We start from the raw sequence: 25328 nt of genomic DNA, 5'->3' as shown, positions 1-25328 counted from the left end.
TGATGGACATTGTAAATAGCTGGGGTTCCAGCACTGAGCCCTGCGGCACCCACTAGTCACTGCATGCCATTCTGAAAAGGACCCGTTTATCCCGACTCTCTGCTTCCTGTCTGCCCACCAGTTCTCTATCCACATCAGTACATTACACCCAATACCATGTGCTTTAAATTTGCACACCAATCTCTTGTGTGGGACCTTGTCAGAAGCCTTTTAAAAGTCCAAATACACCACATCCACTGGTTCTCCCTTGTCCACTAGTTACATCCCCAAAAAGTTCTCGAAGATTTGTCAAGCATGATTTCCCTTTCATAAATCCATGCTGACTTGGACCTGCTATTTCATCTTTAATAATTGATTCCAACATTTTCCCCACGACTGATGTCAGGCTAACCGATCTATAATTACCCGTTTTCTCTCTCCCTCCTTTTTTAAAAAGTGGTGTTACATTAGCTACCTTCCAGTCCATAGGAACTGATCCAGAATCAATAGACTTAGAAAATGATCACCAATGCATCCACTATTTCTCGGGCCACTTCCTTAAGCACTCTGGGATGCAGACGATCAGGCCCCGGTGATTTATCGGCCTTCAATCCGATCAATTTCCCTAACACATTTACCAAGGATTTCCTTCAGTTCCTCCTTCTCTCTAGACCCTCGGTCCCTTAATATTTCCGGAAGGTTATTTGTGTCTTCCTTGGTGAAGACAGAACCAAAGTATTTGTTCAACTGGTCTGCCATTTCTTTGTTCCCCATTATAAATTGACCTGAATCTGACTGCAAGGGACCTACCTTTGTCTTCACTAATCTTTTTCTCTTCACATATATATGGAAACTTTTGCAGTCAGTTTTTATGTTCCCAGCAAGCTTCCTCTCACACTCTATTTTCCCCCTCCTAATTAAACCCTTTGTCCTCCTCTACTGAATTCTAAATTTTTCCCAGTCCTCAGGTTTGCTGCTTTTTCAGGCCAATTTATATGCCTCTTCCTTGGATTTAATGCTATCCTTAATTTCCCTTGTTAGCCACGGTTGAGCCACCGTCACCATTTTATTTTTACTCCAGACAGGGATGTACAATTGTTGAAGTTCATCCATGTGATCTTTAAATGTTTGCCATTGTCTATTCACCGTCAACCCTTCAAGTATCATTCGCCAGTATATTCTAGCCAATTCATGTCTCATACCATCGCAGTTACCGTTCCTTAAGTTCAGGACTCTCGTCTCTGAATTAACTGTGTCACTCTCTATCTTAATAAAGAATTCAACCATATTCTGGTCACTCTTCCCCAAAGGGCCTCGCACAACAAGATTGCTAATTAGTCCTTTCTCATTACACATCACCCAGTCTAGGATGGCCAGCCCTCGAGTTGGTTCCTCGACACATTGGTCTCGAAAACCATCTCTAATACACTCCAGGAATTCATCCTCCACTGTATTGCTACCAACTTGGTTAGCCCAATCTATATTTAGATTAAAGTCACCTATGATAACTGCTGGACCTTTATTGCACGCATCCCTGATTTCTTGTTTGATGCTGTCCCCAACCTCACGACTACTGTTTGGTGGTCTATGCACAACTCTCACTAACGTTTTCTGCAGTTCCACCCATACAGATTCCACATCATTCAAGCTAATGTCCTTCCTTACTATTGCGTTAATTTCTTCTCTAGCCAGCAACGCTACCCCACCTCATTTTCCTTTCTGTCTATCCTTCCTGAATGTTGAATACCCCTGGATGTTGAGTTCCCAACTTTGGTCACCCTGAAGCCATGTCTCCGTGATGCCAATTATATCATATTCGTTAATTGCTGCCTGCGCAGTTAATTCATCCACCGTATTACAAATACTCCTCGCATTGAGGCACAGAGCCTTCAGGTTTGTCTTTTTAACACATTTTGCCCTTTTAGAATTTTGCTGTAATGTGGCCCTTTTTGATTTTTGCCTTGGGATTCTCTGCCCTCCACTTTTACTTTTCTTCATTCTATCTTTTGCTTCTGCCCCCATTCTACTTCGCTCTGTCTCCCTGCTTAGGTTCCCATCCCCCATCATATTAGATTAACCCCTCCCCAATAGTACTAACAAACACACCCTTAGGACATTGGTTCTGGTCCTGCCCAGGTGCAGACCGTCCGGTTTGTAGTGGTCCCACCTCCCCCAGAACTGGTTCTAACGTCCCAGGAATTTGAATCCCTCCCTTCTGCACCACACCTCAAGCCACATATTCTCCTTAGCTATCCTGTCATTCCTACTCTGACTAGCACATGGCACTGGTAGCAATCCTGAGATTACTACCTTTGAGATCCTACTTTTTAATTTAATTCCTAGCTCCCTACATTCAGTTTGTAGGACCTCATCCCGTTTTTTACCTATATTGTTGTTACCTATATGGACCACGACAACTGCCTGTTCACCCTCCCCTTCCAAAATATCCTGCAGCCGCTCCGAGACATCCTTGACCCTTGCACCAGGGAGGCAACATACCATCCTGAAATCTCGATTGCAGCCACAGAAACGCCTATCCATTCCCCTTACAATAGAATCCCCGACCACTATAGCTCTCCCACTCTTTTTCCTGCCCTCCTGTGCAGGAGAGCCACCCACGGTACCATGAACTTGGCTGCTGCTGCCCTCCCCGGATGAGTCATCTCCCCCAACAATACCCAAAACATTGTATCTGTTTTGGAGGGAGATGGCCGCAGGGGACCCCTGCACTACCTTCCTTCCACTGCTCTTCCTGTTGGTCACCCATACCCTATCTGTCTGTGTAACCTTTACCTGCGATATGCCCAACTCACTAAACATGCTATTCACGACATCCTCAGCATCGCGGATGCCCCAGAGTGAATCCACTCACAGCTCCAGTGCCGCAATGCGGTCTGTCAAGTGCTGCAGCAGGACACACTTCCTGCACATGTCGTCATCAGGGACACTGAAAGCATCCCTGAGTTCCCACATCACTCAGGAGGAGCATGACATGTGTCCGAGTGCTTCCGCCATGACTTAATCCTTAGAGTAACCTAATTTGGCAACTAGGATAAAGGTCAATGACTGATAACGAAATAAAAAGAAGAAAAAAGGATTAAATACTCACCGATCCACCAGCCAATCACTTACCCGCTTGGCTGTGACATTACCTTTCGATTTCTTTCTACTTCTTTGTTTACCTTCTGCCCCTGCACCTGCACCAGCTGGCTCCCGACTGCCGCCGCTCGAACTCGCGCTGAGGCCTTTTAAAAGCCTCTCCAACTCCCTGAACTCCCGCTCCTGACTGCCGCTGCTCGAACTCCCGCTTGGGTCTTTTAAAGGCCTCTCTGACTCCCCGAACTCCCGCTCCTGACTGCCGCCGCTCAAACTCCCGCTCGGGCCTTTTATAGGCCTCTCCGACTCCCCACACTCCCGCTCCCGTCTGCTGCAGCTCGACCCCCCGCTCGGGCCTTTTATAGGCCTCTCCGACTCCCCGAACTCCCGCTCCCAAAAGGTACAGAAGCTGCAGAGAATGGCCAGAAGACGAACCAACAGGTCACGGAATCAACGATTGCGAATCTCTAGTGATTGTATGCCTAAAGTTAAATTTCTCTCAGAAGTCTAGTCCTGTAGTTTTAGTCCGTTTTTGTTGCGGAATAAAACTGACACTGGTTAAGCCTAAATTTTGTGCCATGTGTTGTTCTTTCCCACTATAAGTTCCAAGGTCTTAGAATGAGAGTCGAGTGAAGAACAAACACCCTACAGGAGAGTCACCCTTACATTTGAGACACCATAAAATCCCTAGCTGAGCAGGGTGTTATTAGAACAGGCACTTTCACAACCAATTCACCCACATGGCCGGTTAAAAAGTCTGATAGCAGCTGGTGATTAACTATTGATTACAGAAAGTTAAATTCTGTAACACCAGCCTGCTCACCAGTCGTAAGAGAAACTCCCACCATCTTATCTCAAAGTCCTTCTGATTCCAAGTACTTCTTGACCCTCGGCATCGCCAGTGGATTCTGGAGTATCCCTGTTAAAAGGGAAGACCAGTACAAATTCGCGTTCACATTTGAGGACTAGAGCTACACCTGGACATGCCTGCCTCAGGGATTTCACAATGCCCTGGCAATTTTTCACAAAAGAATGGCTGCAATTTTAAAAGACTTTTCCCTCCCTACCTGCTTGCTGCAGTACATAGATGACCTTCTGCTGGTAACCGACAGCATGGAGGAGCATCTGTCCCTTTTGCTGTCAATTTACTGCCAGTGATTTAGAAATCTTAGTTTCAATGATGTGGTACGTAACCATGTAAAAATATAAGTATTACTTGGCAACTGGTGAAACATGACAAGCTAGGAGATGGTGTGAGTTATTTCCCAATATTTTCTGTTGTCATAAACCATTGGCCCTTTCCATTGGTTATCAAAGTACTGATAATATTGTCATAATATAACTGATAATAATACTGATCCTAGCCCAGTAGTCACATATGTGCATATTTAGGAAGTGTCAGTGGATAGCAATCAGGAGTAATAATCCTGTATGATTTTCCTCTTTCTTCGCTATTGCACTTAAGGCTAATTGTTGCACTTTTCATCTGACTGAGATTAACAAACTCAGTACAGCTCAGGGATTGGAATGTTCACAGTCTATATGGCTCAGTGGGGAGCTCCAAATGTATGAAGACTAGCTGCATTTTGTTAATTATTGGTCAAAAAAATAAAAGAGCAAACTATTATCCCCGAAAGAGTTATGCAGAAGAAGGAAGTAGACTAGGAAATAATTGAAAAAATGATGAGACTCCATGGGGCTAGAATTTCCCCAAATAACGATATCACTGTTTTTTTGACATTATTCGTGGTTACTGACCTTTTTTCCCACTGAAATAACACGAAAAAATAAAAGCCTAAAATTTGCCAAACGTTTTGTAACATTTGGCGATGCGTTATAAAAAGTACCATTTTTAACGACAAAAATGAACATTTCAGCGATTTAAAAAAAACGCCCTTTCTGCGCATGTGCGGAATTTTTCTATTTCTGCCCGTTTTTCACGTGATGGGTGCGGCCTTACATGCGCAGTACACTCCCAGGTATGAATTAGCCATTTTTAAAGGGGATTTAAGTTCCAGGAGAGTGCTGCACATTTCAACACAGGTGCTGCAAGAACAAAAATAAGAACATAAGAATTAGGAACAGGACTAGGCCATCTAGCCCCTCGAGCCTGCTCCGCCATTCAAAAAGATCATGGCTGATCTGGCCATGGACTCAGCTCCACTTACCCGCCCGCTCCCCATAATCCTTAATTCCCTTATTGGTTAAAAATCTATCTATCTGTGATTTGAATACATTCAATGAGCTAGCCTCAACTGCTTCCTTGGGCAGAGAATTCCACAGATTCACAACCCTCTGGGAGAAGAAATTACTTCTCAACTCGGTTTTAAATGAGCTCCCCCGTATTTTGAGGCTGTGCCCTCTAGTTCTAGTCTCCCCGACCAGTGGAAACAACCTCTCTGCCTCTATCTTGTCTCTCCCTTTCATTATTTTAAATGTTTCTATAAGATCACCCCTCATCCTTCTGAACTCCAACAAGTAAAGACCCAGTCTACTCAGTCTATCATCATAAGGTAACCCCCTCATCTCCGGAATCAGCCTTGTGAATCGTCTCTGTACCCCCTCCAAGGCTAGTATATCCTTCCTTAAGTAAGGTGACCAAAACTGCACGCAGTACTCCAGGTGCGGCCTCACCAATACCCTGTACAGTTGCAGCAGGACCTCCCTGCTTTTGTACTCCATCCCTCTCACAATGAAGGCCAACATTCCATTCGCCTTCCTGATTACCTGCTGCACCTGCAAACTAACTTTTTGTGATTCATGCACAATGACCCCCAGGTCCCTCTGCACCGCAGCATGTTGTAATTTCTCCCCATTCAAATAATATTCTCTTTTACTGTTTTTTTTCCAAGGTGGATGACCTCACATTTTCCGACATTGTATTCCATCTGCCAAACCTTAGCCCATTCGCTTAACCTATCTAAATCTCTTTGCAGCCTCTCTGTGTCCTCTACACAACCCGCTTTCTCATTAATCTTTGTGTCATCTGCAAATTTTGTTACACTACACTCTGTCTCCTCTTCCAGATCATCTATGTATATTGTAAACAGTTGTGGTCCCAGCACCGATCCCTGTGACACACCACTAACCACCGATTTCCAACCTGAAAAGGACCCATTTATCCCGACTCTCTGCTTTCTGTTAGCCAGCCAATTCTCGATCCATGCTAATACATTTCCTCTGACTCCGCGTACCTTTATCTTCTGCAGTAATCTTTTGTGTGGTACCTTATCGAATGCCTTTTGGAAATGTTTAAGGTCTCAGCCATTTCCACATTTCCCATTATTAAATCCCCCTTCTCATCTTCTAAGGGACCAACATTTACTTTAGTCCCTCTCTTCCGTTTTATATATCGGTAAATGCAGGATGATTTGGGAAGGAAGAGGGCTAGGAAGTTTATTCACGACGCAAATGAAGCCCATGTGTAGAGAGAAGATGGAAAGAAGAGTAAAAGGAAACTGCACCCATCTGCAATGAAAGAAGTGTGAAAATGTGTGGCTGAGTAGGTTTCCTCTGTGGACACCATAATGAGGACACATCACCAATGCAGGAAGAGGGAGCATGACCTTTGCAGGACAGCCAGAGTAGGTAATATTTTTATTTATGCACTCCAATTACTTAAATTGCAAATGTGATCCATCTTGGTAGCACTAGGTTTCTGATCATCACACATGAAAAAGATTGCTTTTTTTCTGCCTGCACTTCAAAATGTTTTCGGGATGAACAACGTGCAACTAAAGGGATGTTAAACAGATAACTTAATTAAATGCACACAGTATGGTATAAGTGCTTTGATGACTATCTGTGTGTGCCACAAGAGCAGAAGGCTGCTCTCTTAAACATTTTTATTGTCATGTTTGCAGACAAGGTTGCCCCATAACTGGCGAAATCAACAGAAAACTGCTGGTGGTCCGGCAATACTGCTCCCACTAACTCATCTGGAAAGTTGTAGAAACATAGAAAATAGGTGCAGGAGTAGGCCATTCGGCCCTTCTAGCCTGCACCGCCATTCAATGAGTTCATGGCTGAACATTCAACTTCAGTACCCCATTCCTGCTTTCTCGCCATACCCCTTGATCCCCCTAGTAGTAAGGACCTCATCTAACTCCTTTTTGAATATATTTAGTGAATTGGCCTCAACAACTTTCTGTGGTAGAGAATTCCACAGGTTCACCACTCTCTGGTGAAGAAGTTCCTCCGCATCTCGGTCCTAAATGGCTTACCCCTTATCCTTAGACTGTGACCTCTGGTTCTGGACTTCCCCAACATTGGGAACATTCTTCCTGCATCTAACCTGTCTAACCCCGTCAGAATTTTAAATGTTTCTATGAGGTCCCCTCTCATTCTTCTGAACTCCAGTGAATACAAGCCCAGTTGATCCAGTCTTTCTTGATAGGTCAGTCCCGCCATCCTGGGAATCAGTCTGGTGAACCTTCGCTGCACTCCCTCAATAGCAAGAATGTCCTTCCTCAGGTTAGGAGACCAAAACTGTACACAATACTCCAGGTGTGGCCTCACCAATGCCCTGTACAACTGTAGCAACACCTCCCTGCCCCTGTACTCAAATCCCCTTGCTATGAAGGCCAACATGCCATTTGCTTTCTTAACCGCCTGCTGCACCTGCATGCCAACCTTCAATGACTGATGTACCATGACACCCAGGTCTCTTTGCACCTGCCCTTTTCCTAATCTGTCACCATTCAGATAATAGTCTGTCTCTCTGTTTTTACCACCAAAGTGGATAACCTCACATTTATCCACATTATACTTCATCTGCCATGCATTTGCCCACTCACCTAACCTATCCAAGTCGCTCTGCAGCCTCACAGCATCCTCCTCGCAGCTCACACTGCCACCCAACTTAGTGTCATCCGCAAATTTGGAGATACTACATTTAATCTCCTCATCTAAATCATTAATGTACAGTGCAAACAGCTGGGGCCCCAGCACAGAACCTTGCGGTACCCCACTAGTCACTGCCTGCCATTCTGAAAAGTATCCATTTACTCCTACTCTTTGCTTCCTGTCTGACAACCAGTTCTCAATCCATGTCAGCACATTACCCCCAATCCCATGTGCTCTAACTTTGCACATCAATCTCTTGTGTGGGACCTTGTCGAATGCCTTCTGAAAGTCCAAATATACCACATCAACTGGTTCTCCCTTGTCCACTCTACTGGAAACATCCTCAAAAAATTCCAGAAGATTTGTCAAGCATGATTTCCCTTTCACAAATCCATGCTGACTTGGACCTATCATGTCACCTCTTTCCAAATGCACTGCTATGACATCCTTAATAATTGATTCCATCATTTTACCCACTACCGATGTCAGGCTGACCGGTCTATAATTCCCTGTTTTCTCTCTCCCTCCTTTTTTAAAAAGTGGGGTTACATTGGCTACCCTCCACTCTATAGGAACTGATCCAGAGTCAATGGAATGTTGGAGAATGACTGTCAATGCATCCACTATTTCCAAGGCCACCTCCTTAAGTACTCTGGGATGCAGTCCATCAGGCCCTGGGGATTTATCGGCCTTCAATCCCATCAATTTCCCCAACACAATTTCCCGGCTAATAAGGATTTCCCTCAGTTCCTCCTCCTTACTAGACCCCCTGACCCCTTTTATAACCGGAAGGTTGTTTGTGTCCTCCTTCGTGAATACCGAACCAAAGTACTTGTTCAATTGGTCCGCCATTTCTTTGTTCCCCGTTATGACTTCCCCTGATTCTGACTGCAGGGGACCTACGTTTGTCTTTACTAACCTTTTTCTCTTTACATATCTATAGAAACTTTTGCAATCCGTCTTAATGTTCCCTGCAAGCTTCTTCTCATACTCCATTTTCCCTACCCTAATCAAACCCTTTGTCCTCCTCTGCTGAGTTCTAAATTTCTCCCAGTCCCCAGGTTCGCTGCTATTTCTGGCCAATTTGTATGCCACTTCCTTGGCTTTAATACTATCCCTGATTTCCCTTGATAGCCACGGTTGAGCCACCTTCCCTTTTTTATTTTTATGCCAGACAGGAATGTACAATTGTTGTAGTTCATCCATGCGGTCTCTAAATGTCTGCCATTGCCCATCCACAGTCAACCCCTTAAGTATCATTTGCCAATCCATCCCAGCCAATTCACGCCTCATACCTTCAAAGTTACCCTTCTTTAAGTTCTGGACCATGGTCTCTGAATTAACTGTTTCATTCTCCATCCCAATGCAGAATTCCACCATATTATGGTCACTCTTCCCCAAGGGGCATCGCACAACGAGATTGCTAATTAATCCTCTCTCATTACACAACACCCAGTCTAAGATGGCCTCCCCCCTAGTTGGTTCCTCGACATATTGGTCTAAAAAACCATCCCTTATGCACTCCAGGAAATCCTCCTCCACCGTATTGCTTCCAGTTTGGTTAGCCCAATCTACGTGCATATTAAAGTCACCCATTATAACTGCTGCACCTTGATTGCATGCACTCCTAATTTCCTGTTTGATGCCCTCCCGAACATCACTACTACTGATTGGAGGTCTGTACACAACTCCCACTAACCTTTTTTGCCCTTTGGTGTTCTGCAGCTCTACCCATATAGATTCCACATCATCCAAGCTAATGTCCTTCCTAACTATTGCCTTAATCTCCTCTTTAACCAGCAATGCTACCCCACCTCCTTTTCCTTTTATTCTATCCTTCCTGAATGTTGAATACCCCTGGATGTTGAGTTCCCAGCCCTGATCATCCTGGAGCCACGTCTCCGTAATCCCAATCACATTGTGTGGCAGGTCTGACTGGTGTATCGCAGAGATCAACTACCCATGCAGATGCTGAGCCCATGTTCGGGAGTGAGGGTAAATCCTACAAAATCCACAGTCTGGGGTGGCTCAATGTTAAGTACTGTGTGGGCTAAGCTTCGGTTAATGCGATGTACTGTCCGTCGGCTAGGCTTCGGTTTATACAATGTATTATCATTCGTCGTGGTCCTTCAAATGAGCCTGCGCTATGTGAGCCTACTCATGTCACCATGCCCCCACCTCTGCTGCTAACCAGTCATCTGTTCTTTTATAATTTGCAGTTGATTCAGAAACATCCAATAATGGAGAGGACCCCGCCAGCTCGCCAGAAGTGGCATTGGAGGACACCGACCTCAGCCAGCCTGACGAACCTCCACAGGAGGAGGAAATACAAATGGATATGGTGCGGGGAGATGGGGGGAAGGGGGGCATTGTTGTTGAGTGTAGAGGAGGGGACGCAAACACAAAGGCCTTCATCTGCAACCAGCAATAAGGAAGGAGGGGTGTGGGACCGGGACATTCCCTGGTTACATAGCATCCAAACTCGCGGGTCGCAGTGGGTTGCATCAAAGCACACCCAGGGTAGCAGCAGGCCATCTGCGTCTATGTGGAGACTGCATTGGCAAGACCGCTTTCCCCAAATGCAGGCTGAATGGGAAGTAGTAGATTTAATGGGAATCGAGCAGTCGAGTAGCGGTCGGAGGTGGAGCGAGCAGCAGCCTATAAAGGCCCAGCGGGAGTCCAGGGAGCAGTGGCAGTGGAGCGAGGAGCGGCCTATAAAGGCCCAGCGGGAGTCCGGGGAGCAGTGGCAGTGGAGCGAGGAGTGGCCTATAAAGGCCCAGCGGGAGTCCAGGGAGCAGTGGCAGTGGAGCGAGGAGCGGCCTATAAAGGCCCAGCGGGAGTCCTGGGAGCAGTGGCAGTGGAGCGAGGAGCGGCCTATAAAGGCCCAGCGGGAGTCCAGGGAGCAGTGGCAGTGGAGCGAGCAGCGGCCTATAAAGGCCCAGCGGGAGTCCTGGGAGCAGTGGCAGTGGAGCGAGGAGCGGCCTATAAAGGCCCAGCGGGAGTCCGGGGAGCAGTGGCAGTGGAGCGAGGAGCGGCCTATAAAGGCCCAGCGGGAGTCTGGGGAGCAGTGGCAGTGGAGCGAGGAGCGGCCTATAAAGGCCCGGCGGGAGTCTGGGGAGCAGTGGCAGTGGAGCGAGGAGCGGCCTATAAAGGCCCAGCGGGAGTCTGGGGAGCAGTGGCAGTGGAGCGAGGAGCGGCCTATAAAGGCCCGGCGGGAGTCTGGGGAGCAGCAGCAGTGGAGCAGCATCCGGAGGTGGAGCGAGGAGTGACCTATAAAGGCCCAGCGGGAGTGTGGGGATCGGCGGGAGTCCGGGGAGCAGCGGCAATTGAGCAGCTAGCTGCAGCTGGGTCAGAAGTAAGAAAAAAGTAAAAAGTAATCGAAGGGTGATGTCACAGCCAAGAGGGTAAGTGATTGTCTGATTGAGTGGTGAGTAGTTTTCTTTTTATTTATTTTTTTTCTTGTTCTTAGCAGTAAGAAACATTGTCATTGTTGCCAAATTAAGTAATCTAAGGGTTAAGTCATGGCAGGAGAGCCCAGACCCATGTCATGCTCCTCCTGTGCTATGTAGGAAGTCAGGGACGTTTTCAGTGTCCCTGATGACTACATGTGCAGGAAGTGCATCCAGCTGCTGCTCCTGACAGACTGCATCGCGGCACTGGAACTGCGCATGGATTCACTCTGGAGCATCCGTGATGCTGAGGATGTCGTGAATAGCACATATAATGAGTTGGTCACACCGCAGGTAAAGGTTACTCAGGCAGCGAGGAAATGGGTGACCATCAGGAAGAGCAGTGGAAGGAAGGTTGTGCAGTGGTCCCCTGCAGGCATCTCCCTCTAAAACAGATACACCACCTTGGGTACTGTTGAGGGGGATGACTCATCAGGGGAAGACAGCAGCAGCCAAGTCCATGGCACCATGGGTGGCTCTGCTGCGTAGGAGGGTAGAAAAAGAGTAGGGGAGCTATAGTGATAGGGGATTCTATTGTAAGGGTAATAGATAGGCATTTCTGCGGCCGCAAACGAGATTCCAGGATGGTATGTTGCCTCCCTGGTGCAAGGGTCAAGGATGTCTCGGAGTGGCTGCAGCGCATTCTAGAGGGGGAGGGTGAACAGCCAGCTGTCGTGGTACATAAAGGTAGGTACCTACGATATCGGTAAAAAAAACAGGATGAGGTCCTACAAGCTGAGTTTAGGGAGCTAGGAGTTAAATTAAAAAGTAGGACCTCAAAGGAGGTAATCCCAGGATTGTTACCAGTGCCACATGCTAGTCAGTGTAGGAATGGCAGGATAGCTCAGAAGAATATGTGGCTTGAGGTGTGGTGCAGAAGGGAGGGATTAAAATTCCTGGGACATTGGAACCGATTCTGCGGGAGGTGGGACCAGTACAAACCGGACGGTCTGCACCTGGGCAGGACCGGAACCAATGTCCTAGCGGGAGTGTTTGCAAGTGCTGTTGGGGAGGGGTTAAACTTATATGGCAGGGGGATGGGAACCTATGCTGGGATACAGAGGAAAGTAAAATGGGGGCAGAAGCAAAAGAGAGAAGAAGAAAAGTAAAAGTGGAGGCAGAGAAACCCAAGGGGTATGGAGAGAAAGCCCGAAAGGGGTACTGAGGTGAATGATCAGGCATGATCTTATTGAATGGCGGTGCAGGCTCGAAGGGCAAAATGGCCTACTCCTGCACCTATTTTCCATGTTTCTATGTTTCTATGAATGGCTGGGGAGAGCGTCCAGCTCATTAAATCACTCCTTGAGGCCATGGGTGGGATCTCAGGAAGCATTGCAGTACTATCTGCTGACTTTAGGGAGGGCATGTCAGGAATCATTGCAGCACTATCTGCTGACATTAGGGAGGGCATGTCGCAGATAATAGCTGCTACGCACGGCAACACCATGTTTGTCAATGCCCAACGACAATTGACGGTCTCGAGTGATGCCACTCCAATCCTCAGACCAACCTTACCAGTCAGTGTTCAGGCTGAGCAACAGGATGAACACTCCAAAGCCGGGAATTCCACAGCCCCAGCTTCTCAAGGGCTTCCATTGCTATCTCCTTTGTCTGTCCCCTAACAAGTGCAGCGCTTTTCCTGCAATACTAAAAAAAAGGATGTGCTTATTTGTGCTAACTGAAAGGCAGCTGTTTCTCTGATTGGCTCTCCATTATCACATGATCTATTGCTAATTGGTCCCCTTGGAGGATAAGTCACACCTTGAAGTTCCTCTGGAATGTGAAACTGGAACCACCCAGCCCAAGTTCTAATTGACTTTCCAATTTGTAATTCGATCCATTTTGACTTCAGAAGCCACAGAGGATAAATCTCCCCAAAAGCCACCAGGTCCAGCTGAAGACCCTTACCGCAACATAAGTGCTGCCTCCCACAGACGAAGTCCCTTGCCCCAGCGCAAGTGCATCCCTCCCCCAGCTGAAGACCCTTTCCCAAGCGCAAGTGCATGATCTTACACCACACCCCGCCCCCACCCGCCATAGATGGGGCATTGTGTGCGGATTGTTAACGGGTATGAAGTGAATAGTGACAGTGCCGTGACTTCTGGATTTCAATGTCCCTTGTAACACATGCCCCGAGCTTGCACCAGCCAGGGGCTTGGAAGAACGTGATCCGTCTTCCATGAGTTCGCACTCTTCCCTCCAATCCCCCTCCCACCTGTGTCTCTCCCCCCCCCCGACCTGTGTCTCTCCCCCTACCCTGCTCTCTCTCTTCCCCCCCCCGCCATGTTTCTTTCTCTTCCCCCCACCCCCCAGTCTCTCTCTCCCCATGTCTCTCTATATCCCCCCTCGCACACCCCCACACCAGGCTCTCTCTCCCCCGGGTGGCTCGGGGCTCGGGGCTTAGCGCTGCGGGTGGCTCGGAGGCTCGGCGGATGCATGAAGGATGCGTTCAGCTGCTTGGACCTCGGGGCTGCTTCTGGATGGATCGGGGGGAGGGGGCGGGGTGATGGGAGAGGAAAACGCATGCGCAGACAAGGTTTAGTGGGAATTGTGCTGGGGGGCGGAGTCGGTAATATTTGTACAAACTCTCTCTTCTGCGCATGTGTCAGGAAACACATGCGTAGAAGGGAGACTTAGTACAAATAGTTACTCCGAATAAAAAACAGCTTGGAGTCACCAGGACAAGGGGTAAGCCTGCAGTTTGGGGCAGCACTAATGCCAAGGGCAAGAGGGGGCGGGCGGCGGTGGGAGGGAGGGGGTTGGGTAGTGGAGAGGTGGCTGCAACTGAAGTTTGTTTGTTGCTGTTGTTGTTTTGCTATTCTTTTGTTGTTGTTGTGGTTGGTTGTTTGCTTCACTGTTATTTAAGTGACGTCAATTTAAAAGTTTAATATAATACTAATTTTTTAAATTAAAGTTCAGAAAGTTGCTTTTAAGTACAAGCATACAAGTGTACAAATGTTTAATACATTTCAAATTATTTTTTCAAATAAACCAAACTTATGCAATATCTCATTTGCAATGTCCTTAAATGTCCTAAAAATCCTAAATGTCCTTAAAAACAAGTAAAAACTCACAAAAAGCTCAATCTGTCAAACTCAGCCTTCCCTCCTAAAGCTTTCATTCACTGAACTGTAGCTCTGTTTTCCAAGATGATGCCGTTATCAATGGTTTCGATCCAACTTGACCCGGTAAGACAAGCTTTTTTTTCTGGTATTTATCATGATCCTTAAAAATTTTGTTATTGGCCAAATTTACAAAAACGGCAATATTGTTTCTTTTGACACCTAGTGACATCACAAAAACAGTTTTGAAAAAAGGTGGTCATTATTTTTTAACAACAGCATTATACTAGTGGCCAAATTAGCATAATGGCGTTAATTGTTTTTAACGACGAAGAAACACTTATCGCAAAAAAATGGCATTAAAACGTGCATTATCCTGGTGAAATTCTGGCCCCAAGATCACTCTCCATATGCCAGCAAAGACCATCAGGAGACTGAATGTAGCTGTGAGATGTGTATGTAGCTTTTATTTTAAACCTAATTCTAAAACACCATGTCCAAACTCTAAACTCCATAGTGGTGATGAATTTATAAAACTAGAGAAATAAATATTTGAGTATTCCAAAGTGAATTTATCAAATATCACCAGAAAGATTGAGAGGTTCATATCAGTGATTTAGAGCCCCTGGGACAACTCATACTTTCAGGAATCCAAGGAAACCATTATGTGCAATCACAGTCTACTGTGAAATACACCCAGCTGCCTCACAAAGTTAGTATCACCTGAGGTCACGTTATTTAAAATAATTAAAATGTTAATTAACTTATACATCTTGTTTGGCTAAGATTTTTCCTCTGGTATTAAATTCCTATGACACTTTTTATATTACAGGCTAAGGAAACATTGTTATCTGAGAGGTCCAAATGGATTTGCATTTTGTATTTAATAATTCTTTGGAACGTGGGCATCACTGCCAAGGCTGGCACTTATTTCCATCCCTAATTGCCCTTGAGGAGGTGGTGATTGGCCTTCTTCTTGAATCACTGCAGCCATGTGGTGTTATTAGTTCCACAATGCTGTTCAGTAGGAAGTTACAGGATTTTGATCAAACGACACAAAAGGAATGGCGATATATTCTCAAGTGAAGATGGTGTACAACTATTTTAGTTGAAACTGTAAATCAAATGCAAATCAAATGCCCCCTTATTAAAGGGGGCACCAAAACCGACAAATGAACAAATTAAACTTTAGACACAAACAGATCAAATTAAAATTTGGTTGCCGGGGATGATGATGCACTCCAGTCCCTCCAGCGCCCACCTCTTGTGGACACCGCGTGCTCCATCTCCAGGAACACCCTGGCTCGGATGTCAAGATGGTGTACAACTAGAAAGGAAACTTGGAGGTGATGGTGCTCCTAAGCACCTACTGCCCATGTCCTTCTGAGTGATGGAGGTTGTAGGTTTGGAAGGTGTTGCTGAAGAAGCTTTGTTTCTGTGCATCACCTAAATAGTAAACACGGTGGCCAAGGTATACATGTTGTGGAGGGGGTGGAGATTTAAGTTTGTCGATGTTTAAGTTTCTGGATGGGATGCCAATCAAATGTCCTGTCCTGAATGGTATTGAGTTTCTAGAGTGTTGTGGCAGCTGAACCCATCCAAGAAAGAGGAGAGTATTCCATCATGCACCTTACTTGTAGCTGGTGGTGAGGTTTTGAGGAGTCAGGAGGTAAGCAGGGCTATTCTGGATAAGGGCAGGTTGTCTGTCTTGCAGTTCTTGAATTTGCATATACACCAATATAGTTGGAAGATGTTGGGGAGTATGGTGCATGATTGGTTAAATATGTTGTTGATCACAGTAATATTTTTTGTTCAGCTTCTAAACCCTATATGCTTTAATATCCTGGTTCACCCTTATGGCCGCTGACTGGATTCAATGACCAAGGTGTAAAGCAAGAAAGAAGAGTAGGAGGCTAACATTGGAATAGGAGATTAGAATCCATCCAGTCTCAAAGGCCATTCACTTCAACTAGAAGAGTAGGGAGTCCCACTCGACCCAGTTCAATCCTTTTAAATGTTTACTTATAAAAAGACCAACTGCAGAACACGCGAAGAAAGTGTTTTAATTATAAAAGTGATGTGTCAGTAAAAATCGAACGTCTATGGTTTCCTTACATTGCTATTTCAAAATGAGATTGCATTTAGAAGCCTTCAGCAATTTAAGGCAGCATCAATCACTTCAACACTGACGACTTTTCTTTTGACACGTCATTTATGACCAAGAGGGAGTAATAGTTCAAAGCCAATGCTCATTTCTATAAATACATCTGCAGTATCCGGTGAGCTCTTGAGGCAAAAGGTGAAAAGTAATTTCAACAATGTTTTTACCTTAAATTTTGTCACAGGTCTTATTTTATTGTGAATAAAGTCAAACTTTTCTGCTTACGTCAGTTTTAAAAGGTTGCCAGAGTTGAGGGACTATTTTACTAGTGCTATCAATGACTAGTTTGGTGGTAAGGATCCTGCACATGATGATCATCAGCAGATGACGAAAACTTCTTCCATTATATTACTTGACTAAAGCCTGAGCTGATGGTTTCCTGTGCATAAAATTGCACACTCACTGTGGGAGGGACTTAAAGTTGCGGCTGATGGCACCCCTTGAATGGGACATTGGTTCTTGAATATTCGTTACTGGAAATGTGTAAAACATTTATTCTTGGTGAATTTTATGTTTCTGATTGAAATGTGATACCAGTACAATATTCCCTGGATTCTGGCCAACCTTTAAAACTGGCAAATTCAGAAAAGTTTGAATTTATTCATAATAAAATAAGCAAAGACTTGTAGCAAAATTAAAGGTAAAAAGGATATATCCTTGGCCGCCTCCAATTTCTCATCTACATGCTGCCCCTCGGTGACATCATCTGAAACCATGACATCAGATTCTAGATGTACTCTGACGACAACCAGTTCTCTCAACTCTTCCACTGTCTCTGATTTGTCATGCTGCTCGTGTATCCAATTGTGGTGTATCCACGCCACAAACTCCATTTCCTGGCCATCATCTCCATCCCTCTCCCTGGTCACTGTCTGAGGCTGAACCAGGTTATTCGTAACCTTGGTGTTCTATTTGCATTGAGCTGAACTAATTAACCATTTCTGGTTCATCACCAAGACTATCTACTTCTATCTCCATAACATCGGCCATCTCCACCCCTGCCTCAGCCCATCTGCTGCTGAAATCCTCATCATGCCTTTGATACCTCTAGTCTTGACTATTTCAATGCTCTCCTGGCTGGCCTCCTATGTTTCACCTTCCATAAGTTTGAACACATCCAAAACTCTACTGCCAATATCCTAACTCGCAATAAGACCCATTCACCCATCACCATGTGCTCACTGACCTACATTGGCTCTCTGCCGAGCAATGCCTCAATTTTAAAATTATCAACCTTCTATTCAAATCCCTCCAGAGCCTCGCCCCTCCCTATCTCTGTGATCTCCTCCAACCCTCCAACCCTCCAAGATCTCTGCTCTCCTCAAATTCTGGCCTCCTGCGCAACCCCAATTTTAATTGCTCCATCATTGGCAGCTGTGGCTTCAGTTGCCTAGGCCCTAAGATCTAGAATTTCCTCCCTAAGCCTCGCTGCCTCTCTACCTGTGATATATTCACAGAGCACAGCACACACAGCTTCCTACATGGCAGGGAGCTCTCTCGGAAGTCTCCGGAATCTGCCTGGTTCTGTTTAATTCTTAACTCTGCAGTTGCAGTATACAATATGTCCACATCCACAGTGTGGAGCTACAAACATTACAAGTTTATAGACATTACACTTCTCCCTCCTTAATGAATAAGTTATTATAACAAACATCATACATAACTTTATACATAACACAGGATATAAACTTTTTTTTTCCTATTTACAAATTTAACTTTAACACTTGTTTTCTGTTTCGAAGAGGATACCTTCGCTCTCGAACAGAACCTTCCAAACATGGTGTCGATTTCACATTCATTCGAGGCTCATCTTGAGGAACGTTTTCCTCCATGGAATTTCCTTGATTTTCATTTGAACTCACTCTAACTCAGACTCAGACTTTCATTCTGATTTTCTCCTGGATTTGTTTCCAGTACATTAGATTTAGGATTTGCTACTGGTGCATGAAAACTATCTGATGAGTCAGAAATAATTGAATCATTCCCACCTTCAACTCCTTCCATGTCTTTAGGTAAAATATGATCAATATGAACAAACCTAACCTGTCCATTATCAAACATCTTTACCAAATATGTGCGAGGGCCAGATATCTTCACCACTCTTCCTGGTAACCACTTTTAACCATTTATGGTGATGGCTCTTCACTCTCACCTTCTGGTTTAATTTCACACTTCTCTCTTTTACTCTACCTCTATCATGATTCTCTTTCTGTCTTAATTGTGTCTCTTCTACGAACTGTGCCAAATTTTGTTTTAACAACGAGAATCAGGTACGTGGCTGTCGTTTGAGAAACAACTCTGCTGGTGTTCGACCAGTAGTTGTATGAGGAGTATTTCAATATGTAATCAAAAAATTAGCCAATTTGTGATCCAATGACAACTGTCGTTTCCTTGGATTTGGATCTAACATTTGTTTTATGAGAGCACGTCTTACAATTTGTACAGTGTGCTCTGCTGCACCATTCGAAGCAGGATGGTATGGTGGAACCTTAGTATGCTTCACACCATTTTTGCTTGTGAATTGTGCAAATCCTTCTGAATGAAATTGTGGTCCATTATCCGAAACAATTTCTTCAGGGAGGCCAAATGAAGAAAATAATTTTTGCAAAATGTCCAATGTTTTACTTGTTGTTATTTTCCACATTGGAAATACCTCAACCCACTTCAAATGGCTATCAATCACAATGAACAATTGTTGTCCTTCTAACTCAGCAAAATCAATATGTAGCCTTTGCCACACCCTGGGAGGCCATTTCCATGGCTGTAAAGGTACTGGTGGTGGTTGCTTGCTTACCGATTGACATGTCGTACAATGACTCACGATGTACTCTATAACTTTATCAAGACCTGGCCACCATAAATAACTGCGTGCAAAACTCTTGGTCAAGCACATTCCCACATTCTGATCATGGAGGTCTCCTAATAATTTGGACCTGAATTTATTTGGTATAACCACTCTTGCACCCCACATGATACAATCTTTATTGACTGGATAATTCATTCCTATGAATGAAGAATGGATGTGTATCTTTGTCTGTAAGCTGATTTGTCCATCCATTTGCAATATACTCATACACCTTTGACATCACTGGGTCACGTTTGGTTGCTCTACCAATCTCTTCAGCTGTGACTGGCCATTCATCAAAGTATGAAAAATAAAACACTTCTTCCCTATTGGGTGTAACTTGTGATGGGGAAGGCAATCTAGACATTGCATCAGCATTACTGTGATCAGCTGATCATCTGTATTCAATAGCATATGTATATGCTGACAAAATCAAAGCCCATCTCTGCATTCAGGCTGCAGCTAATGTTGGAACTGGGGACTTTAGATGGAGGATTGCTGTTAGGGCTTATGGTCCATAACGATGGTAAACTTATGACCATACAAGTATTTGTGAAACTTCTTGACCCCAAAAATTAATGCCAAAGCTTCCCTTTCAATTTGCGCATAATTACTCTCACTGGCACTGTGTATGTGAAGCAAAAGCAATTGGTCTCTCCTCCCCACTACGTGATACATGAGAGATCACTGCCCCAACCCATATGGAGAGGCATCACATGCTAGCTTAATCTCCTTAGATATGTCATAGTGAACTAACATGGTGCTCTCTACCAATTTGCTTTTACACTCCTTGAATGCTGCATCGCATTCTTTTGACCACTTCCAATGGACCTGTTTTTTCAAAAGTTCATTCAGTGGATGTAATACTGTAAACACATTTGGGAGGAACTTCCCATAATAGTTCAAAAGACCCAAGAATGAAGGAAGTTCAGTGATATTCCTGGAAGTGGGTGCATTTCTAATTGCATCCAATTTTTCCATGGTTGGTTGTAAAGCATCTTTGTCTACTCTGTACCCTAAGTACTCCACTGAGTTTTTAAATAACTCACACTTACAAGCAGACTCTCGTACTCTAGCTACTCTAGCCGGTTGAGGACTTCATTCAATATGTTATTATGAATTTGCCTATTTGGTGCTGAAATTAATATATCATCCAAATAACATACTATCCCTTCAATATCTTGCAAAATCTGGTTCATCACCCCTTGGAATATGGCAGGGGTGGAAGACACTCCAAACGGTAGCCTATTAAATTGATATAGGCCTAGATGAGTATTTATAATCAAACATGACTTGGACTCCTCATCTAGTTCAAGCTGTAAGTAGGCATTCGTAAGATCCAGTTTTGAGAAGATCTGACCACCTGTCAGTGTTGTGAACAAATCTTCTATATTCGGCAATGTATGGGGACATTACCCTCTAGAACCTGGTTTATGGTTGCTTTCTAATCACCCCACAAACAAAACGATCCTGTAATGCTCGATTTTGAAAGTTTCCAAAATTACAGTGCATCGATAGCTTTTTTAATGCTATGATGTAATCACTGATACTTTCATCAGCCTTTTGATGCCGAATCCCGAAATGATAGCTTTCAGCAATTTCTAACGGTTTGGGGTTATAGTGCTGCTCCAGTTTCATTAAAATCTCTTTCAGCGTTGTTTCCTTTGACTCGTCAGGCACAAGCAGATTTCAAGGGTTTCGTACAATGCCGAACCTGCCTCCGATAAGAAGATCGCTTTCTTACATTCCAACACAGCCCAGTTCTGGACTGCATTGTCTGGACTTCGATTATGTTATTTGCAGTGAAATACATTTCTAGCCAATCCACATAAGCTTTAAAACGTTCCTGGTCATGTCTACATTCCCCCAAATGTCTGATTACACCTGTCATTTTAATCTCTAGCTGTTCACACCATGTGCTTTATTTTACCTCGGATTTTTGTAGCTTTTTCCAAAGACAGAAACTTCCAACGTCTCTCTGTCGGCTGGCTGAATCCTTCACCAACAAAATTTCAGCTTTAAATCATCCGAAAAATTCCATCTCGCCGCTAAATGTGATATATTCACAGAGCACAGCACACACAGCATCCTACATGGCAGGCAGCTCTCTCGGAAGCCTCCAGAATCTGCCTGTTCTGTTTAATTATTAACTCTGCAGTTGCAGTACACAATATGTCCACATCCACAATGTGGAGCTACAAACATTACAAGCGTACAGACATTACACTACTTCTCCTGCTTTTACACTCTCCTTAAAACCAACCTCTTTGATCAAGTTTTTGGTCACCTGTCCTAATATCTCCTTATCTGCTCTGCGTCAATTTTTTTGATAACTCTCTTGTGAAATGCCTTGGGATGTTTTACTGCAATAAAATGCAAGTTGTTGTTATTGTCGTTGTTAATGTTTGGGATGTGGGACACTTTAAAGATCAAGCAAAAATGGTGTGAAGCATACTAAGGTTCCACCATACCATCCTGCTTCGAATGCTGCAGCAGAGCGCACTGTACAAATTGTAAAACGTGCTCTCATAAAACAAATGTTAGTTCCAAATCCAAGGAAACAACAGTTGTCATTGGATCACAAATTGGCTAATTTTTTGATTACATATTGAAATACTCCTCATACAACTACTGGTCGAACACCAGCAGAGTTGTTTCTCAAACGACAGCCACAAACCTGATTCTCGTTGTTAAAACCAAATTTGGCACAGGCATTAGCACAAAACATTCCCAGCCAGCTACAATAGATTTGGAACAAAGTACAGCTGCCTCTAATGTGGCTCAACAAAGTGCCTCAGCCCTTCTTGCAGCAGTATGCCATTTTCTGTTCTACAATCCAGCCATCTTGTCGCTTCTCCAAATGTAATTCCCAGGCCAGTGCCCATTGAGAACTAGATTGAGACTGTCCAAAGTCAGTTCACATAGAACCCTTTCAGCAGCACATAGAAGAAAGTTTCATCTCATTGATTAGGCTGAATTATGATCCTGTGACAGTAGTTAAAACCTATTGGAATAACTTTATAAAATTGCAATCTCATCACAGAGCCTCATCCAATGGAATGTATATGGGGAATTCGAGCAAGTGCTCCCCATAATTTTCCAACTGTAATGGATAGAAAGTTGTGGGAAGTGGACACTCAAATTCCCATTATGCAAGGCGAGGTTCTTTTCTTAAGGCCATATATTATTTAGTGCCATCTAGTTCACTTGTAGGTTCTTTTTCAGCATGCTGTTGTGCTTTCTCAGTCAAATAGGTCTATCTTGAATTGATATTTTTCAGCCTGATCCATGTTTCTCCTCTTTTCTCCCAAGGGTGATGTTTATTAGCCATAGCTGTGTTATGGATAGAGGATTGGCTAACCAATAGAAAACAGAGAGTCGGGATAAATGGATCATTTTCCAGTTGGGAAACAGTGACTAGTGGGGTGCCACAGGGATTTGTGCTGGGTCTTCAACTATTTACAATCCATATTAATGACTTGGATGAAGGGACCGAGTGTAATGTAGCCAAGTTTGCTGATGATACAAAGATGGGTGGGAAAGCAAATTGTGAGGAGGACACAAAACATCTGCAAAGGGATATAGACAGGCTAAGTGAGTAGGCAAAAATTTGGCAGATGGAGTATAATGTGGGAAAATGTGAGGTCATCCACTTTGGCAGAAATAATAGGAAAGCAAATTATAATTTAAATGGAGAAAAATTGCTAGTGCTACAGTACAGAGGGATCAGGGGGTCCTTGTGCATGAAACACAAAAAGTTAATGCAGGTACAGCAAGTAATCAGGAAGGCAAATGGAATGTTGGCCTTTATTGTAAGGGAAATAGAGTATAAAGCAGAGAAGTCCTGCTACAACTATACAGGGTATTGGTAAGGCCACACCTGGAGTACTGCGTGCAGTTTTGGTCTCTGTATTAAAGGAAGGATATACTTGTATTGTAGAAGGTTCACTAGGTTGATACTGGAGATGAGGGGATTGACTTATGAGGATAGGTTGAGTAGGTTGGGCATATACACATTGGAGTTCAGAAGATTGAGAGGTGATCTTATTGAAACTTATAAGATAATGAGGGGGCTCGACAAGGTGGATGCAGAGAGGATATTTCCACTCATAGGGGAAACTAAAAATAGGGACACTAAAACTAGGGGACATAGTCTCAGAATAAGGGGCCGCCCATTTAAAATTGAGATGAGGAGACATTTCTTCTCTCAGAGGGTTGTAACTCTATGGAATTCTCTGGCCCCAGAGAGTTGTGGAGGCCGGGTCATTGAATATATTTAAGGTGGAGATAGAAAGATTTTTGAGCAATAAGGGAGTAAAGGGTTATGGGGAGTGGGCAGGGAAGTGGAGCTGAGTCCATGATCAGATAAGCCATGATCTTATTGAATGGCAGAGCAGGCTCAATGGGTCAAATGGCCTACTCCTGCTCCTATTTCTTATGTTCTTATAGATCCACGAATGCTGACAGCCCTCTGTTGCCACACTCATGTAGCCATTTTTTATGGTGGGGCTCGACACTAAAGGATTCAGTTTCTGAGTGCGTGATGACAGTGGGGATTTTTGCCCCCCACCAGCGTATATCAGAAAACCGCGGCAGAGTGCTCACGACTTAAATGCTACTTACTGGTAAAGCTCCTGACTGACGGCGCATACTCAGAAAATCCCCCTTGAGTGTCACCAGGCTATCTGGTCATGTGGGACATCACAACCAGGCTCAGTCTTCTTTTTAGTCAATGTCTACTGCAGATAGACATATTGGCAGGTCATATTTTTCTCCTCCTTAACCCAGGATGATAAGGGAAATTTTAGTAACTCCATCACCACACCATTGACTAATAAACATCACATGGTCAAATTATCCAATTATTCATCAGAGAAGCTCCTGGGGGCTGATTTTGAATCACACCAGCTTTGTGATTCCTACAATATTGCCTGGAAGGGGAGGGGGGAATGAGAGAGATCTGATTGGCTTTTTATGCTAATGCAAGGAATGTCAACCAGTTCATTTTAAATCGGTCACAAATGTGTTCTAATTCACAAACAACAGCATTGCTATATTTGTATGGAAAATTAACTCTAAATGAATAATCCAAAGATCCTCTGCTGTATCTAATTCTCACTTGTTAACTGTTTCCCAACACGCCGACTGCTTCTATGGATAATTTACATGTGTGCGTGCTTTTCAATGATAGGGAAAGTCGACTTTAGTGTGAGCGAGCATAATGTTCACTATACTTATTTTCTAAAATATGTCAGTATTTTCAAAATGGTGAAAGCTGCCACTTCCAATGATTCTCTGGAACTAGATAATGTAAGGCACATTTCCATTAGTATAAATACTGATCTCACATGACTCTGATTCCTGCTGTTTTAAAAGCTGTATAATGCAGCATAAATTGTCAAGGGACTCAGTGTTAGCAAAAACCCCTTACACAGCCTTTGTCTTCAAGTTTCGTTGAAACAAACAGATGACAGTGGGAAATAATGCGTCATCCACAGCACAAATGTCACAATAACACTACAAGAAAATCTTATGTAAGCAAGTGATGTAAGTATGAATTAAATCTTAGGGAATTCTACAATTTTTAAAATGTCTGAGTCTGACCCTCTCATCACCAACGTGTATATTTTCCTTTGGTGGCTAGTGAGAAAAAAAGAATCTGTATGTATAAAACATATTTTCCTTCTTCATACTTGCACTGACTTGTACCCACATATATCTGCGTGCAAATATATTCCAGCAGAGGGCACTGGTTAGCGACCAGGAGCAAGAACCCCAGATATTTTTTCCTTTCACAACTCAGGAGTGCTGATCCCCTTATTGTAGCTCCTCTGCTACCACCTTAGACAGGCAAGTTAACTCAGAAAAGTACACTGATAGAATAATAGAAT

Source organism: Pristiophorus japonicus, chromosome 1, assembly GCF_044704955.1.
Source record: "Pristiophorus japonicus isolate sPriJap1 chromosome 1, sPriJap1.hap1, whole genome shotgun sequence".
In the NCBI taxonomy this organism is placed as follows: domain Eukaryota; kingdom Metazoa; phylum Chordata; class Chondrichthyes; family Pristiophoridae; genus Pristiophorus; species Pristiophorus japonicus.
This window is presented reverse-complemented; position numbering follows the sequence as displayed.